We start from the raw sequence: 17,405 nt of genomic DNA, 5'->3' as shown, positions 1-17,405 counted from the left end.
AGTGAGACCTTCCCTGAAAACCAGAAAAACCAAGCAAGCATGCAAGGAAACATACAAACAAAAATCTGAGTTCAAAGGTCAACTATTTAGGAGTGGTAACCACAGGACTGGGACTAGAAATGGATGAGCCTGTCATGAGTTTCCTGTGTGAAGGAAAGAAATGCAGATCTGGTTGATCGGTTGGTTTTCCACACAGGAGTTACCTGCGCGTGTCTGAGTGCTGAGGGGAAGGTGTTGGAGCAGATGGAGAGGACTCTGGATCCTCAGCTGGTGCCACCGAACGAGGGACAAAGAAGGATGTGGGTACGGGGTTAGAACTTGGACTTGGACGGCAGGCTGTGAGAAGAACCGTCAACGCTGATCTGAAGTTAGGAGGGAAGTCCTCACTGAGAGCAAGGGGAGGGCTGTGGGGGCTCAAGATCAAGGAGAAAGGAGATAAATGCCTGAGAAGGGTAGTGGAGCACGTAGGAAGCCATGCTGGCCAATCGGGGCCACCTTCCTTCCTCCTTCGGCTTCCTGCTCCTACTCCAGCACGCCTGCCTCCAGCCTGTTCTCAGCTCAGCAAAGCAGGACGCCATCATTCCTTTGTTTCCGGTGAAGCCAAGGGCAACCTCCGCCCCCTTGCCAAACTCAGCACAGTTTCTCCCACCCCCAGGCTTAACTACCTAGTGTGCGCATTATTGATTATTGTGACCAGGGATCTTTTTATTTTTGCTGAGGAGGGATGTTGTGTGACTCGTAAGGAATTCCGAGTCATCCTCTGCCCTTCCCACGAGATGCTTGTAATCTGGAGTCTCCCCCTTGCCGGAACCAGAAACATCTCCGGATGTTGAAAATGTCCCCTAGGTTGGAGCACAGACTCACCACTGATTAACTTCATGGTCCAGAGCATCTCCCCGGCTTTTCCCTGGCTTGTCCTCTTGCCTGCCAACTCTCCGTACAGATTTCAGCCTACCGTGAGGGGGCAGTACTAAATCCTGTGACTGGTCTCACCCTGGAACTCCCCGCTCCTCTTGGGCTTCTCCTCTTCTGTTAACAACTACTATCATCGGAAACGCTACAGGATTTACTCACTTACTACATTTCTCATGTATCATTTCCTATTTTTAAAAAAGGTTTACTTATTTATGTATTTGGGTATTTTGCATGCATATCTACACACCAGAGGACATCATCCAACAGGTGTGGGCCGCTCTGTGGGTGCTAAGAATTGAACTCATGACCTTTGAAAGAGCAGTGAGTGCTCCTAACCACTGAGCAGTCGGGTCTCCCTGTCCCCGTGGGCTGGTTAGTGATGTGTAGTACGAACAGCTTCAAGGGCTCAGGACTGGGATTTTCCCCACTTCACATTTAATTAGTCATGTTCTTCTCCATTCCAAGTCAAGATTGAAGATACTTAACACGTGGAAAACAGGATAATATGTTACAATTAGGTGACAGGGTGGCCGGTCAAGAGTCTGGTGTGCTAGTATGTTCCTTTGATCCTGATCCCAGCACTCAGGAGACAGGGGCTGGAGGATTCTCTGAGTTTGAGGCCAGCCTGGTCTACAAATCGAGTCTAGAACAGCAAGAACTCTGTTGCACAAATTCTGTCTTGAAACACAAAACCAAACAAAAAACTAAGAACAAAAAAATAAAGTCAATAAAGAACGAGAGAAATTTCTAGAAATGCTCGTTTTTTGTTTTTTTTTTTTTTTTTTTTTTTTTGAAGGTTGGAATTGGAATTGAAGATATGACATCATGCCCAGAATAAATAAAGAAGAAACGGGGACTGTAGAGGTGACTCAGCAGTTAGGAGCACTGACTGCTGTTCCAGAGGATCTGGACTAGCACCCGCATGGCAGCTCACACTGTCCAGCTTCAGGATCCAATTCCCTTTTCTCACCACTGCATATATGTGGTACACATACATACACACAAGCAGACAAAACACCCATACGCCTAAAATAAAGTTTTAGAAAGAAAGAAAGAAAGAAAGAGAGGAAGCAGTGCTTCATTCACATCTAATCCCAGATCTCTGAAGGTGGAGGCAGGGGGATTGCCTTAAAATCAAAGCCAACCTGTACTACATTGTGAATTCCCGTCAGTAGGGCTTCCAAAGTAAGGCTCTACCTTAAAAAGCAGAGAGGGGGTGGGGTGGGGGATCAAACAATGAGAAGAGAAAGCAAAGCCAGATAGTCAGCACCTGATGGAGGGCCTATGTTGTCACCGTTGCCACGTGAGGGTCAGCGCTCTGCATATCTGTCTTGATCTTCCCTCTAGTAAGCCTGACTGGGTGGAACAGGAACGTGACTGCCCAGGTGCCTTTGATTAACTCTCGTGATCTGCTCAAGAGCCTGCCTCCTCACCTTTGGCATTGGGGTCACAGAAAGAAAAGAAAAGGAAAGAAAAGAAAAGAAAAGAGAAAAGAAAGGAAGGACCCAACCAACCAACAAAAATAAAACAAAACAAATCCCAACTTCTTCAGTCAGTCCTCTCAAAAGGTAGACGCCTCCCTACCGTAGGCAGTGAGTCACGAGGGTTCTCAGAAACACCCTGTTTGCAGGCTCTGCAAGGAAGCAGGTGAGGTAGTGAGGCTTGACCTTGCCACTGAGCCCCGGGCTCTGTTTTAGGAGAGGAAGACTATCTGAGAGGGGATGCAGGAAGTTTGGTACTTTGGGAATTAAAGCCGTGAAGGGCCCGGGTACCCCGAGATGAGTTGCTTTATCTGTCTCAAATGGCAGTGAAGAACTCACACACGCTGGAGAGTCCACTATGAGTGGCAGCACAGGGCAAAGGACATGTGAAGGCCATGGTAAAGAGATGCACACCGATGGTCAGCGTCTGTGTTCACATGCCTTGTAAGTTCTTTTGAGAACTTCCAAGCAGCTGAGCCACAAAAAAAACTTATGTGGGTGACTTGAATGGGCTGGAGAGAGCGCACCGGAGTTAAGAGCATTTGCTGCTCTCGCTAGGGGCCAGGGTTGGATTCTAGCACCGGAAACGTGGCGCACAAGCATCTGTAACTCCAACCCTGAGGACATGACGCCCTCTTCTGTCCTCTACCGGTACTACATGAGTGTGGTGCACATATATGCATGCAAACACACTCGTTAAATAATGAAATAAAAAGTTTCTGTGACTTGTTCTCTACTTGTGTCTGTCATGAAGTTCAAAGTAAGACACACATCAGGATCAGGCATCAGGATCAGGTTTGTTTTTTTTTTTTTTTTTTTTTTTTTTTTGACAGCACATGACTTTTTTTTTTTGGTTTTTTTTTTCGAGACAGACAGGGTTTCTCTGTATAGCCCTGGCTGTCCTGGAACTCACACTGTAGACCAGGCTGGCCTCGAACTCGCCTGCCTCTGCCTCCCAAATGCTGGGATTAAAGGCGTGCGCCACCACCGCCCGGCAGCACATGACTTTTAATCCCAGCACTCAGAGGCAGAGGCAGGTGGATCTCTGAGTTCAAGGCCAATCTGGTCTACAGAGTGAGTTCTAGTACAGCCAGAGCTACAAAATCAACCTTGTTTCAAAATCAAGAAGGGAAGGAAAGGAAACAGTGGGTGCCAGCATTTTTAGAAATCTGTTTCTTATCTGCTGCTGGCGAGTGACCAGGTCTTGTTACCATGGAGGTTCACCAGGAGCAGGCAGAGCTGCGACTTATGGCTGTCTCTGGCTACTTTTACTTCCTAATTCATTACCCTGCCAGACTCTCTTTAAATAAACTTTTTTGTTGTTTTTGTTTTCTCAAGATCAGAGTCTCTCTGTGTAGCCCTGGGCTGTCCTGGAACTCACTCTGAACATCAACCTGGCCTTGAACTCAGAGACCTGTCTGTCTTTGCATCCCAAGTGTCTAGCAAGGGGCTATTTACTTATCTATTTAATTTTTTAGCATTTAAAAAAAAAGATTTATTTTATGTATGCGAGTACACTGTTGCTGTCTTCAGACACACCAGAAAATGTGTGTGTGTGTGTGTGTGTGCATGTGTACGTGGTATGTGTACTATGTGTGTGTCTGTGTTAGAGAGATAATCACTCAGGCACAATGTGTAGCCAACTCAAAGTCGGGGCAGTTGTGCCACATGCTTTTAATTAATCCCAGCACTCGGGTATCAGTGAGTGAAAAATAAAAGAGGGGCAGGGTGTGTGTGTGTGTGTGTGTCTGTATGTGTATGCAGGGTGTGTGTGCAGGGTGTGTATGTGTGTGACTAGAGTAGGAGAGGGTCTCAGATAAAACAAAAGAAAAATATATAGCCAGGCGGTGGTGGCGCACTTGGGAGGCAGAGACAGGCGGATTTCTGAGTTTGAGGAGGCCAGCCTGGTCTACAGAGTGAGTTCCAGGACAGCCAGGACTACACAGAGAAACCCTGTCTCGAAAAACCAAAAAAAAAAAAAAAAGAAAAGAAAAATATATGAAACTCCTGTAGGGCGTGGTGTTACAAACCCTTATAACCCAGCACTTGGAACTGGAGGCAGAAGGGTCAAGAGTTCAAAACCAGCCTCAGCTACATAGCAAGCTTAAGGCTTGCCTGGACTGCATGATGCCCTGTTGAGAAAAAAAAAAAAAAAGAAAAGAAAAGAAACTCATGGATGGGAGAGATTCCTGCGTGTGGTTGGGCCTCCTATGATTTCAGTAAAAAGGCACAAAGTAAACCCCCAAACAAAGGCTCGGTTGATCTGGTCCATGTCTATGACCCCAGGTTCTTAGGAAGAAGATCTAGTATTAATCCCACCTAGGGAACATAGAAAGTTCTTGTCTCAAAACTCTTGAAAAAAAAAAAAAAAAAAAACCACAAAACAACAAAAACCCATTTCAGCAAAGGAGATATGGGGGATTGGTGGGGGGGGGAGGGGGGAGAAGAGCCTGTCTTGACTCTGGAGCAAAGTGAATGTCTTCTGAGAGAAGCTTCATTGTAAGCCACTCCTAACCACCACCAACATACCCCCGCCTCAGGTAAACCTCAACATGCACATTCAAAGGGTCGTGGATTGGCAGTGAAACAGGCCCTAGCTAGCAAGACAAGCTCTCTGGAGGTTTGTGCTTAGGTGGAAGGATCAAAGATTCCCCACAGACAGGGCTCAGAGACAAAGAGTAGCTCACAAGCAAAAGCTACAAGCGAACCAGGCACAAGCCAGAGCAGAGCTGCCCAGGCTGTGCCACACTGCTTTGCACTGGGACCAGCCACAGAAGGAGCCTCTGATAAACACTACTGTTTTTATTTAAACTATGGCCAGGCTTAGTGGTGAAGGTCAGTAATCCCAGTCACAGCCGGGCGGTGGTGGCGCACGCCTTTAATCCCAGCACTTGGGAGGCAGAGGCAGGCAGATTTCTGAGTTCGAGGCCAGCCTGGTCTACAGAGTGAGTTCCAGGACAGCCAAAGGCTATACAGAGAAACCCTGTCTCGAAAAACCAAAAAAAAAAAAAAACAAAAAAACAAAAAAAACAAAGTAATTCCAGTCACTAGAGAGACCGACATCATTAGGTCACAACTCAAAGGCCTATAGTAGTGGGACCCTTTTTTAGAATAAAAATTCTAAAAAAGAAAACAATTGAAACTAGTTTTCACCATAAGTTTTGTTTTGTTTTGTAAATTGGGCTGGAGAGATCGCTCAGCAATTTAGAGTGCTTGTCCGCTCTTGCAGAGGATCCGGACCCAGGATCAGTTCAGAGAGCTCATGTGATGTCTCGCAGCCGTCCATAGCTCCAGTTCCCGAGTACCTGATGCTCTCCTGGCTCCATGGGCACTGCACACATGTGGTGGTACACCCACCTGCGTGCAGCCAAGCACTCACACATATAAAACAAAGACGTCTAAAACAGGATCTATCTCCTGTAGCCCAGGCTGGCCTTGCACTTGGTAAGTGTCAGAGGCTAATCTTGAACTCCTGATCCTCTACCCTGTACCTTCTAGGAGCTGGGTTACTGATGTGGGAGGCACCACGCCCATTTTGACATTATGTAAGGTGAGCAGAATTTTTTCTGGACAGTAAAATCCATCCCTGTCCTTCAAGATGGTTGGGCTTTGTCATTGCTTCTGTAATTGTCACCGGCTCCAGGCGGGGCTGCCTCCAACCTCAGACAGAGTACAGTCGGTCACAGAGGACACTCCAGGTCATCTCTTCCCAAAGTATTGCCTAGCCTAAACCCACAGGTCTGCAAAGCAAGCAAGAGGCATGAAGCACAAGCAGGAAAGAAACGTCTAGACTGGCCAAGCGGGTAAATCAATACACATACACCTTTTAATAACATGTTAAGACTCTGGGAAAGGTTTGAATGTGTGTATGTGCGTGAGGGCATGTTGTGTGTGCATGTGTATGAGTATGTGTATGTGAAATTAACTCAATGGATGAACGAAACAGGTGAAATCCCAGCTATAGTGTATAGTGATGCAAGGGACAGATGTGAAGCTGTCCAGAACGCACCCAAGAGAGGCAAATGACCGAAAATGGAAGGAATGTTAAGAAGCATGGACTGGTGGGTGGTGGTGGTTCATGCCTTCAATCCCAGCACTGAGGAGGCAGAGGCTGAGAGGTGGGCAGTTTTCTGAGATTGAGGCCAGCCTGGTCTACAGTGCCAGTTTCAGAACAGCCAGGGCTACAGAGAGAAACTCTGTCTCAAAAAAAAAAAAAAAAAAAGAGCGCCGACAATTCTATTGCTGAAATCATCAGTCCTCATACCCCAGAGCCTGCCACATTTCAGGAAAGCTAAGGGAAAGCAAGGCACAGGAGAACGAGAAAGATGTGTGCAAGAAAAGAAGGTCTCAAGAGCAGCCAGAGAGAATGGATGAATGAAAATATACAGAATTAGACAGCTGGCCGGCTTCTCAGCAGCAAGGGAGGCCCCAGAGGAGGGACAACCCACAGGCTGGGACACAACCTACAACCCAGTAAAAACCCATTGTCAAAGACCACGGATTGGCCTGGGCTCAGTGGTATGGCACTTGTCTAGCCTGTAACTTGATCACCCTGGTCTACAGAGTGAGTACCTGGGCTTTACACAGAGAAACTGTGTTTCTAAACGCAAAACAAGAGAAGCTAGGGCTTGCAGCACAGGCCTGCAATCTGAGTCACTCTGGAGGCTGAGGCAAGAGAACCTCACGGGCTTCAGAGTGAGACTTCAACGCCTGCCTGAACAACTTAGTGAAATTTTGCCTGAAAATGAACTAAAATTTCCATTACCACAGCAACAAAAAGCAGGGTGTGCTTGCACACTCTCTCCAATGCTAGCACACTGCCTATAACGCTAGCACCAGGGTGGTAGAGGTTACAGGTTCAGGAATTCAAGGCCAGTCTTGCTTACATGAGCCTGTCTCAAACAGGACAAGGGGTTGAGGGAGGACCAAGGACAGAGGACACACACAGGTTCTTCACGTGCAGATTTGTCTTTGCAAATCTGCCTACTTTCTAAAATGCATTTGTAACTCAAAATCAGTATTTTAGGGGCTGGAAAAGTGGCCCAGTGGTTAGGAGCATCTAGATTTGTTTCTCAGCACCCACATGGCAGCTCACAACTATCGGTAACTCTCATTCCAGGGGACCGGTCCAACAACCTCTTCTAGTCTCCTCAGGCATCTGGCTCACTGTGCCCTCCCCCAGCCTGGAGCAGGCCTGAAAGACCTTGTTTACCACAATTGACCAAATAATAGGACCTAGGTGGAGTTACCCACCTTGGCTGCTCTTGCAACCTGCCACAGGAACTTAGAAGCATAAACTGCCCCACTGAGCTTGCCTGGAGAAATCTCTGGCTGTGACTAAGGATGGGTTCCCCCACCCATCTCTGGCTGAAACAAGAAGGGGTTCTGTGGTGGAGCTTTCCCTTTAACTTAAGAACTGAACATTAAACTTCGAGCCTTGATCAGAGAATTCTGTCTTGGCTTCATCTTTTCTCGCCCTCCGTCCCTCTTTTATTTCCAGCCCCCCTTTCAGGAGAACCCGGTTGGTCCATGGCTGCAGGCAGCTACAGCTCACATGAGGTGTATATACATACATGGAGACAAAATGCTTATACACATAAAACAGATACATATAAAACATATTTTTAAAAATCTATTAAAATCAGTATTTTAATAGTTATGATCAAGCTGGAGAGATGGTTCAGAGGTTAAGAGCACTGGCTGCTCTTCCAGAGGTCCTGAGTTCAATTCCGAGCACCCACAAGATGGCTCACAACCATCTGTAATGGGATCTGATGTCCTCTTCTGGTGTGTCTGATAGCTACAGTATACTCATATACATAAAATAAATAAATATTTTTAAAAAAGTTATGATCACCTGCAGAAACTTATCACCTGTTGGGGGCCGACTTTTAGCAGAAAGCGGCTATCAGCTTTGCAGCCATCTTGAGCCATATACCCTGACATGAGACTTGGATTACAATAGCCTACAACAGCTGAGCACACTCTGATAATCTTGGTTTAGATACCTTGAGATTAAAGGTGCGTGAGATTAAAGGTGTGTGACTTAAGAGTGTGACTTAGAAGTGTAGAGATCAGATTTAGAGACAAGACCTAAGGGCATGATTAAAGGTGTGACCAAAAGGCATGGCTTAGAAGTGAGACATATAAAAGGCAGAGGCAGACAGGAGAGAATCAGACACAGCAGAGAGAAGACAGAGAAGCAGGCACTTGGAAGAGAACTTGGAAGAAGTAACTTGGAACTTGGAGGCACTAGGAACTAGGAACTAGGGACTAGGAACTCAAGACTTGGGACTTGGACCAGGAAGAGAGACTGAAGAATAAACGGGATTGAATCACACTGTCTGGTCTCCATTCTTCGAGTCCATCCTCACTCTCTCTCTTGCTGAACCCCGACCCGCAGACCGGAGCAGCAGCTTGGGCCGGGATACAGTGGCCGCCCAAACGAAGGGCAGCCCAGGCCTCAACATTTTGCTCGGGCTGCGACAATCACCCATTCACAGTTGAGGTTGAAGGCTGTCTTCTGCCTCATTTCCCATCAAGGGGCTAAGAGACAGAAGGAGAGGGGCACCCAGGTGCAGAAGGTGACTGGAGTCTTCCTCAAACTCCTGATTTGAGACAAAACAAAACAGGACAATTTAAAACAAAGGCCTTGTGGGCTATTCCTCTAAGGGTAAGGCCCTTGCTGGTGGACGGTGGACTGGCTCAACAAGTTCTCAACAGATCAGAACATATTTACATAGCATTTGCGGGCCGATCAGCCATCCTATCTTTTTTCAAACCAGCCCTAAATCGGGGAGGAATGTGTGAATTATACACATTAGTGACTAATGTTGGACCCAAAGATCCAAAACCAGGGGATGTGCTCCTGCAGAAACACTCACAGACAGGGGATTCACTGCAAAAACATGAGGTTGATAATGATCAGTGCACTGGGGCGCCCTTGCATGCAGGCAAGAGGAACCCTGAGCCAAAGCTGGGAACAGTTTTTATTTTTATTATTTCTTTATTTCTTTATTTAGTTATTTATTTTGGTTTTTCGAGACAGGGTTTCTCTGTGTAGTCCTGGCTGTCCTGGAACTCATTCTGTAGGCCAGGCTGGCCTCCAACTCAGAAATCCACCTGCCTCTGCCTCCCAAGTGCTGGGATTAAAGGTGTGCGCCACCACCACCCGGCGGGAACAGTTTTTATACAGAGTTCACGAGGGCAACCACAAAGGCTGACCTTCCCAGGTCCAGTCTCTAGGTGACTCAGATTCACACATTATTTTTATAACAATGAGTGTTTTCCGCTCGCCCAGGTTTTCCACATTAAGGGCCCCCACTTCCTGACCACCTCCCATCCAGGGCCCCTCTCCTGGAATGTGTCTATGTGCTCTGGGCCTTCCTCACCCCCAGGTGGGTTCCCTCCCCTGTGGTCTGAGGAATGTTAATCAGCCTCTCCCTTCTTCCTCTGAACGTTAATCCAGCAAGTGTCCTCTGACTAAGGAATGTGCTCCTCCTGGGATGTGTCCTGGGATGTGTCCTGGGACAGTGGGATTCTTTCAATTTTAAGTGGGAACTGAGACCTGAAATCCTACACTAACACTGAGTTGCCAATAATACATCAAAGAAAGAAATCAAAACACTTCCACTTGGAGTCCAGATTTGAATTCTCTGCTTTATACTCCTTGTTTTGTGTGTCCTCTGTCTGTTGTATGAGTCTGACTCTGTGCCAACCTGGAAGTTGCCTGTGAATCTGTTTGTGCCTATGTCTGTGTGCGCCCTCCTACGACTGTGTGTCTGTCACTCTATCTTTATTGAATGGCACAGAGAGCCTCACAGCTGGAAGAAATGGGTCAGTGTACAGAAATCCTTAACAGAGGTTACAAGAGATTAAGTCAGCAACTCCAACTGACTTTAACTGACCCAAACAACAATGAATACTAAGATATCATTATTTATCCACCAATATCCATAAATGTGTGCTTCAACACCTGTATTTGTTGCCTTCACAAATACATGACACAGTGCTTTGTTCTGGATCAGGGGCATGGCAGGGTACACGGCTTAACATTACAGCTATGCATTAGCTAAGGCTGTAAATGCTGATTACTTGGGAAATACAAGAGAAGTAGGTTGATAGCTACATTGTTCTTCAAAAGGTAAATTAAACCCACAGTACACAGTATCCATAGGAAAGCGGTCTTGAGTGTAAGTGACTCTGTTTCTTTCTTTCTTTTTTTTGGTTTTTTTGGAGACAGGGTTTCTCTGTGTAGCCCTGGCTGTCCTGGAACTCACTCTGTAGACCAGGCTGGCCTCCTCGAACTCAGAAATCCGCCTGCCTCTGCCTCCCAAGTGCTGGAATTAAAGGCGTGCACTACCACCACCGCCTGGCAGGTCATGAACTCTGGTTGTGAGGTCCAGCAAACATTCCAGTCTCTTAACATAGAAACGATATTTTCATAACATTGCATTGCCACAGAGGAAAAACCTGTGAGAGTTTAAAGCCCCCAGCAGGCACTGGGAAGCTGCTTTGCTTTACAGAAGGTCTTTCTGTGTGTGCTACTGTTTGAGATTTCTCCACTGCTACGGAGAGAAAGTGAACCCAGGGAAGCCTGTGCTAGGTCCTAGGGGTGCAGCGGCAGGTAGCTTGGGCTAGAGAAGGGAGGGGAATGGGGTAGAGCAGGGAGAGCCTGGGTCCCCCGAGACAGCCCCAAGTGAGCCCCACGTATTTTTCTTATATGATCAGGCCTCTCATAGCCAGCACCACTGGTCTGGAGCCTGAGAGGATTATGAAAATGTGGCTGGTGATGGGGTCAGGGGACCTGGAGCAGGGAGCTGAGGGGAGAAGGACTGAGAGGGAGGCCAGGCTAGGGGGAGGGGATGGGTTTAGGGGTACACACACACACAGCCCCCTCCAGCTGTGAGCCCTGCCAATGATCACATGACCACTGCGCAATCTCTGGGAACCAGGTGATGGAGTGTGCTATGAACACTGAGCCCCCCCAAAAAAGTGAACCCAGATCAAGACCCCTTGATAGAGAAGCGAGTGCGTGTGTACATACGTACGTGTGTGTGTGTGTGTGTGTGTGTGTGTATGTATGTGTTAGGGTTTCACTCAAGGGCCTTACACATACCATATAAACAGTCTCCTATTGAGCCACATCCTTATTTCTTCCTTCCTTTCTTCCTTCCTCCCATCCTCCCTCCCTCCCTCCCTCCCTCCCTCCCTCCCTCCCTCTCTCTTTCTTTCTTCCTTTCTTAAGATTTATTTATTCATTTTATGTATATGAGTACACCATTGCTCTCTTCAGACACACTAGAAGAGGGCGTCAGATCCCATTACAGATGGTTGGGAGCCACCACGTGGTTGCTGGGACTTAAACTCATGAGCCGTCTCTCCAGCCCTTATTTGAGACTTTTATACAATGTATTTGGTCACACCAATCCTCCCACTTCTTCCTTATCAACCCTCTACAGTTTTACTCATCCAACTTTTTCTCTCCTCCAACCCCCCACAGACTCCTTTCCGTTGCCCACTTGATCTTGGAAGTACAGCCTGCCCGGGAGTGGTCTGCCTGTCTTGGGTCACAGCTTTAAAAAAGTTGACTTTCTCTCCCAGCAGCTATCCAGCTCCTCCGCCTCTAGTGGGATCCTGTGCCTATCCTCTCTCCACCATGCTGGGATTTTGTCTGGCTTGAGCTTGTATGAAGTTTGTGCCTGCTGCTACAGCCACTGTGCGTTCATATGGTAACCGCCCTGGTGTGTCTGGAGGACATTGTCTTGAAGCCATCCTCCCCCTCTGGCCTTGAGTCTTGTGGGGAGAAGTGAGATAATAAACATCGCATTGAGAGATGAGCACCCCGAAGTCTCTTACTCTTTGGAAGTTGAACAGTTTAGGGTCTATGCAAATGTTCACCTACTGCAAGAAGACCCTTCCCTGATGAGGGTTAGAGACACACTATTCTATCAAAATGTCACTAGGAGTCACTTTAATCCTGGGATAGTTTATAAATAATAGTATTAGGTTCCCCCCCCCCCCAGGGTCTATGACCCATCTAGAACAGTGAGAGCAAAGGTTTCCATCTAATTGAGTGGCCTTAGGTAGATCTAATCAGAAAGTGGTTGGTTACTCCCAAAACATCTGTGCTCCTGTTACACCAGTGGGCAGATCTAGACGCCAGTTGTTACTGTAGCTTGCACAGTTCGCATCTGAGTGATCACGTGTGATCACCTTTCTATTATCATGGACATTGTCTTCCAGCACTTTGAAAGCTAATCCAACAGGTATGAAGCTTACAGGTGAGCACCAGCATAATTTCCCTGTGTTCTGTGAGTCTAGGATATAGTGTCTTCACCAACAGGGTATTACCATCACATTCTAGAAAGTAATTGAGAGGGCTGGCATCAGCCCGTAACACTTGAGTGTCTATGGGATCCCATGTGTCTATGGTTTCTGTGTGGCCTCTTTAGAAGGCCTTTTGTATTAGTTATCGGTCCGTCCCTGTATTCCCTCCTGCCCTTTTATCTCTCACTCTGATTTAACCTTTCCGGTTCCATTACTCTCCTTTAAACCTGTATATCTATATGTTCTGTCTCCTCTCCCTTAATCCCCACCCTACCACCACCTCTGTGGGTATTTCAAGTGAAACACACATCGCCGAAGATTCCAAGCTGCATCCACAAATGAGAGAAGATATGTAACATTTGCCTTCTGTGTCAGGATCAAAATAACCTCACTCAAAATAATTGTTTCTAGCCCCCTCTGTACTGGTTACTTCTAGGTGAACTTGACAGACACAAGCTAGAGTCGTCAGAGAGGAGGGGACTTCAACTGAGAAAATGTCTCCATAAAGAACAGAAGATTGGGCAAAACTGTAGGGCATTTTCTTAATTGGTGATTGGTGGGGGAGGGTCCAGCCCATTGTGGGTAGGTCTATCCTTGGGCAGGATGCTCCTGGGTTCTATAAGAAAGCAGGCTGAGTGCTGGGCAGTGGTGGCGCATGCCTTTAATCCCAGCACTTGGGAGGCAGAGGCAGGTGGATTTCTGAGTTCGAGGCCAGCCTGGCCTACAGAGTGAGTTCCAGGACAGCCAGGGCTATACAGAGAAACCCTGTCTCGAAAAACCAAAAAAAAAAAAAAAAAAAAAAAAAGAAAGCAGGCTGAGTAAGTCATGGTGGACAAGCCAGTAAGCAGCACCCCTCCATGGCCTCTGCTTCAGCTCCTGCCTCCAGGTTCCTGCCCTGCTTGAGTTCCTGCCTTCAGTGCTTTTGATGATGAACCATTCTATGGAACCATGAGTGAAATAAACCCTTTCCTCCCCAAGTTGCTTTTGATCATGGTGTTTCATCATGGCAATGACAACCTAACTAAGGCACCCTTTATTTAGCTATTTGAGACAGGGTCTCCCTGAGTTGCCCAGGCTAGCTCTGAACTCACTCTGGAGTTGAGGCAGACAGGACTTGAACTTTCTGCTTTAGCCTCCTGCCTAGCTGAAATTATAGGCTTGTGACTTTAATTACCCTCCCTTTTAGCATAGCACTAAAGTGTTATGTAAAATTAACTTTTATTTGCCTGAAGTAATTGTCTAAGTAAGTGCTCACCTAGATCTAATCCTGGAAGCTTCTAGCTTCCTTACAATCTAATTCAGGCCTAAAATGTTTTCCGCCTCTGAGACTTACTGCTGAATAATCTCACCCTTCTAGTTCTTTTTGAGCTCTGGCTGGCTGGTTCAATTCAGCTGTTCTGACTCAAAATTCCTCTCCAAGCTGACTGATTCGAACTGTCTTCTCTCTCAGTTTCTGACTGAATTGCCCTGCTTGGCCTCATACTAACTCTACCAATCTGATTCTGCTGCCTCCTTCTCATTCTCTGGCTCCTTCTGTTTTTCCCTGTGTCTAGCTTGTTCTCCTTTCAACCTGTCTCTGTAAAACTCTCCCAGTAAAAAGGCCTCCTTCCTCCTCTCTGTGTTGCTGCCTCTTATGTAGCTTCCCTTTCTTCTCGATTCTCTTTCTTCTCTCTTCTTGTGAGACTTGGGCCTATCCTATTCTGGAAAATCTTTTTCTGATTCACCATTTTTTCTGCCACTCAATTAGACATCATTTTCTTTCTTTTTTTTTTTAAGATTTATTTACTTTATGTATATGACTACACTGTAGCTGTCTTCAGACACACCAGAAAAGGGCATTGGATCCCATTACAGATGGTTGTGAGCCACCTTGTGGTTGCTGGGAATTGAACTCAGGACCTCTGGAAAAGCAGCCAGTGGTCTTAACCACTGAGCCATCTCTCCTGCCACTAGATATCACTTTCAAACATGAGTGCTTGCTTCTATAAACTTTACCTTCATTGTTTGGGATTAAAGGCGTCTGTATTCCAGTCAGACGAATTAATGATGTGTGCTAAGGACTAAGTCACATCATTACTAGAAGCATGTTTTTTCAGTAAATAACACAACCTCAGGGTTCACGGTGTTGTCTGATGTTCTAAGTGCTAGCAGGCTGCTGTGGACATGTGTTGACTGTGCTTCACACTGACATGAGTTAGTCTGCTGTGGACCATGACTTCTGGGCTAATAACTAAACAACATACATTCAAAAAGATAAAACAAAGCATGCTTTTCTCAATTGATAACAAAATTGAAACCACAGGGATGATAAGAACCCGTGTTTCTTCTATGAGCTATGATAAAATACTTGTTAGCAGAGTGGTTATTGAAGTTGTATCAAACTGAGACTAAAAAAAGCCGACCATGTGTACCAATGAAAATTCTAGACCTGGCCGGGCGGTGGTGGCGCACGCCTTTAATCCCAGCACTTGGGAGGCAGAGGCAGGCGGATTTCTGAGTTCGAGGCCAGCCTGGTCTACAGAATGAGTTCCAGGACAGCCAGGACTACACAGAGAAACCCTGTCTCGAAAAACAAACAAACAAACAAACAAAAAAAAAAAAAAAAAAAAAAAAAGAAAAGAAAAGAAAAGAAAATTCTAGACCTGAAACAATATCTGGCATGGAAAGTTCACTGGAGAGGTTTAAACAGCAAAGAAATCCAGAGAAAAACCAATACATTTGGGGAGAATGCGGGTTATTTAGAGAAGCAGGCAGGGAGTGTGCTGACAGCATTTCCTCATGTACTTTGCTGGCTAGCCAAGGCTAGCTTTGAACTAGTTTCTATCTTCCACTTCCCATGAGTTGGGATCACAGGTGTGCACTGCCGTGGCAGATTTGACACACTGGGTGTGGGACACATGACTGTAACTATAGGTCTTGGAATGAAGGTATGAGTTTGAGGACCAACTAGGTTACATACTAAAGCCCTGTCTCCTAGAAGATCAAGGCAGAAGCCATGAGTGGCAAAGCACAGGTTCATCCCAGTTCTTTGGAGGTAGGGGCAGGGGCAGCAAAGTCATCCTCAGGCCAGCCAGGGGAGTATGGTGAGTTCCCATCTCAAAAAAAAAAAAAAAAAAAAAAAAAAAAAAAAAACAAAACATTTAAGCAATTTTTTTTTGCCAAGTAGTTACAAGATATACATTTACAAAACAAGAACGTGATCCTAGGGAACCCCACACAAAGTAAGAAAATGATGCCCTGGATACTATGATGGTCAATTTTGTGTACTATGTATGACTATATTAAAGCTGTCCAAATAGCTGGCAAAATGTAACTTCTTAGGGTGTCTGAGAGGGCCACTCTGGAAGAGGTCAGCATTAAGATCAAAGACCAAGTAAAGCGGATTCTCCTTTGCCAGCACCTGGCCTGGCCTCTTCTTGCCTCTTCTTGACCTTGGGTTGCCATCTTCCCCTGACCTTAGCTCCAGGCTCTCTGGTCTTCAAGCCTCATGTTCAGGTTCTCAGGCTTTTGGACTCAAACTGGGTGATGCCAACAGCTTTCTGGCTTTTCAAGGTTACACTCCACATCTCCACATGCCATGAAATTCTTGGTCTTCATAATCCTGTGAGCTCCCTGTGTGTCCACTGCCCCTGGCCACTTCAGCTTCTCTAGAGGACCCTGAGTTATATGTCAAGCTGTTGAAAACCAAAGATAAATGGAATCCTGAAAGCACCAGAGAAAAATATCGGAAAGAAATGAATCAAAAGTCCAATAACACCTCATGAGAAACCACAAAGGTCAGGATTCAGTAGGAAATCCTTGAAAATGCTACAAGAACAGCAAACCTGTTGCAGCAGAAGCTGAGATGGGGAAGACATCCCTTTGAAGGGAGCATAGAGAACTCCAGGTAAGAGCAGAGCGTCTACCACAAGCAGCACTCCTGGGCAGGGAGTACGGAAAAGTGACTTTCCTAGGCTGAAGGAAAAGAAGCCATGTCTCAGGCCCTTGGGAAGGCTTGAGCTTGGCAACATGGCCTATCTAGGGGGACCTGAAACACTACTCTTTCCCTTTTTAAGTGTGTTTTATTGCATTTTAAATTTGTTTTTGTATTTCAAGATAGGGTTTTTCTGTGTAGTCCTGGATGTCTAGAAACTATAGAGCAGGCTGGTCTCCAACTCACAGAGATCTGTCTGCCTTTGCCTGACAGGCATTCAGCCTGGCTCTGCTTTTCTTATTTGTGGTTTTGGTCAGATTCTGAGTTTCCTCAAAAATTAGTTAGTCAATAACAGAACTGGGAACGTTGCTTTTGAGACTCATTTTCCAATGAGAAAGTTCAATTCCAACTGGGAAACTTACCCTAGAAAAATAAATGCTGCTGCTGCTACCTCCTCCTCCTTCTCCTCCTCCTCCTTCTCTTCCTCCTCCTCCTCTTCCTCCTCCTTCTCTTCCTTCTCCTCCTCTTCCTCCTCCTCCTCCTCTTCCTGCTCCTCCTCTTCCTCCTCCTTCTCTTCCTCCTCCTCCTCTTCCTCCTCCTTCTCTTCCTCCTCCTCCTCTTCCTCCTCCTTCTCTTCCTTCTCCTCCTCTTCCTCCTCCTCTTCCTCCTCCTCCTCCTCTTCCTCCTCCTCCTTCTCCTCCTCTTCCTTCTCTTCCTCCTCCTCCTCTTCCTCCTCTTCCTCTTCCTCCTCCTCCTCTTCCTTCTCC

At 46.4% G+C, this 17,405-nt stretch overlaps 2 non-coding genes across 2 annotated transcripts; both read left to right on the top strand.

The window, feature by feature from the left end:
* Window positions 1-11,067: 11,067 nt before the first annotated feature.
* LOC117712163 (small Cajal body-specific RNA 17) lies at window positions 11,068-11,208 on the top strand. The gene has a single exon (XR_004607231.1).
* Window positions 11,209-11,307: 99 nt separating this feature from the next.
* On the top strand, window positions 11,308-11,381 carry LOC117712151 (small Cajal body-specific RNA 18). Its single transcript, XR_004607220.1, has one exon.
* Window positions 11,382-17,405: the final 6,024 nt, after the last annotated feature.

The sequence above is a fragment of the Arvicanthis niloticus genome, chromosome 6 (assembly GCF_011762505.2).
Source record: "Arvicanthis niloticus isolate mArvNil1 chromosome 6, mArvNil1.pat.X, whole genome shotgun sequence".
Lineage (NCBI taxonomy): Eukaryota > Metazoa > Chordata > Mammalia > Rodentia > Muridae > Arvicanthis > Arvicanthis niloticus.
This window is presented reverse-complemented; position numbering and strand designations above follow the sequence as displayed.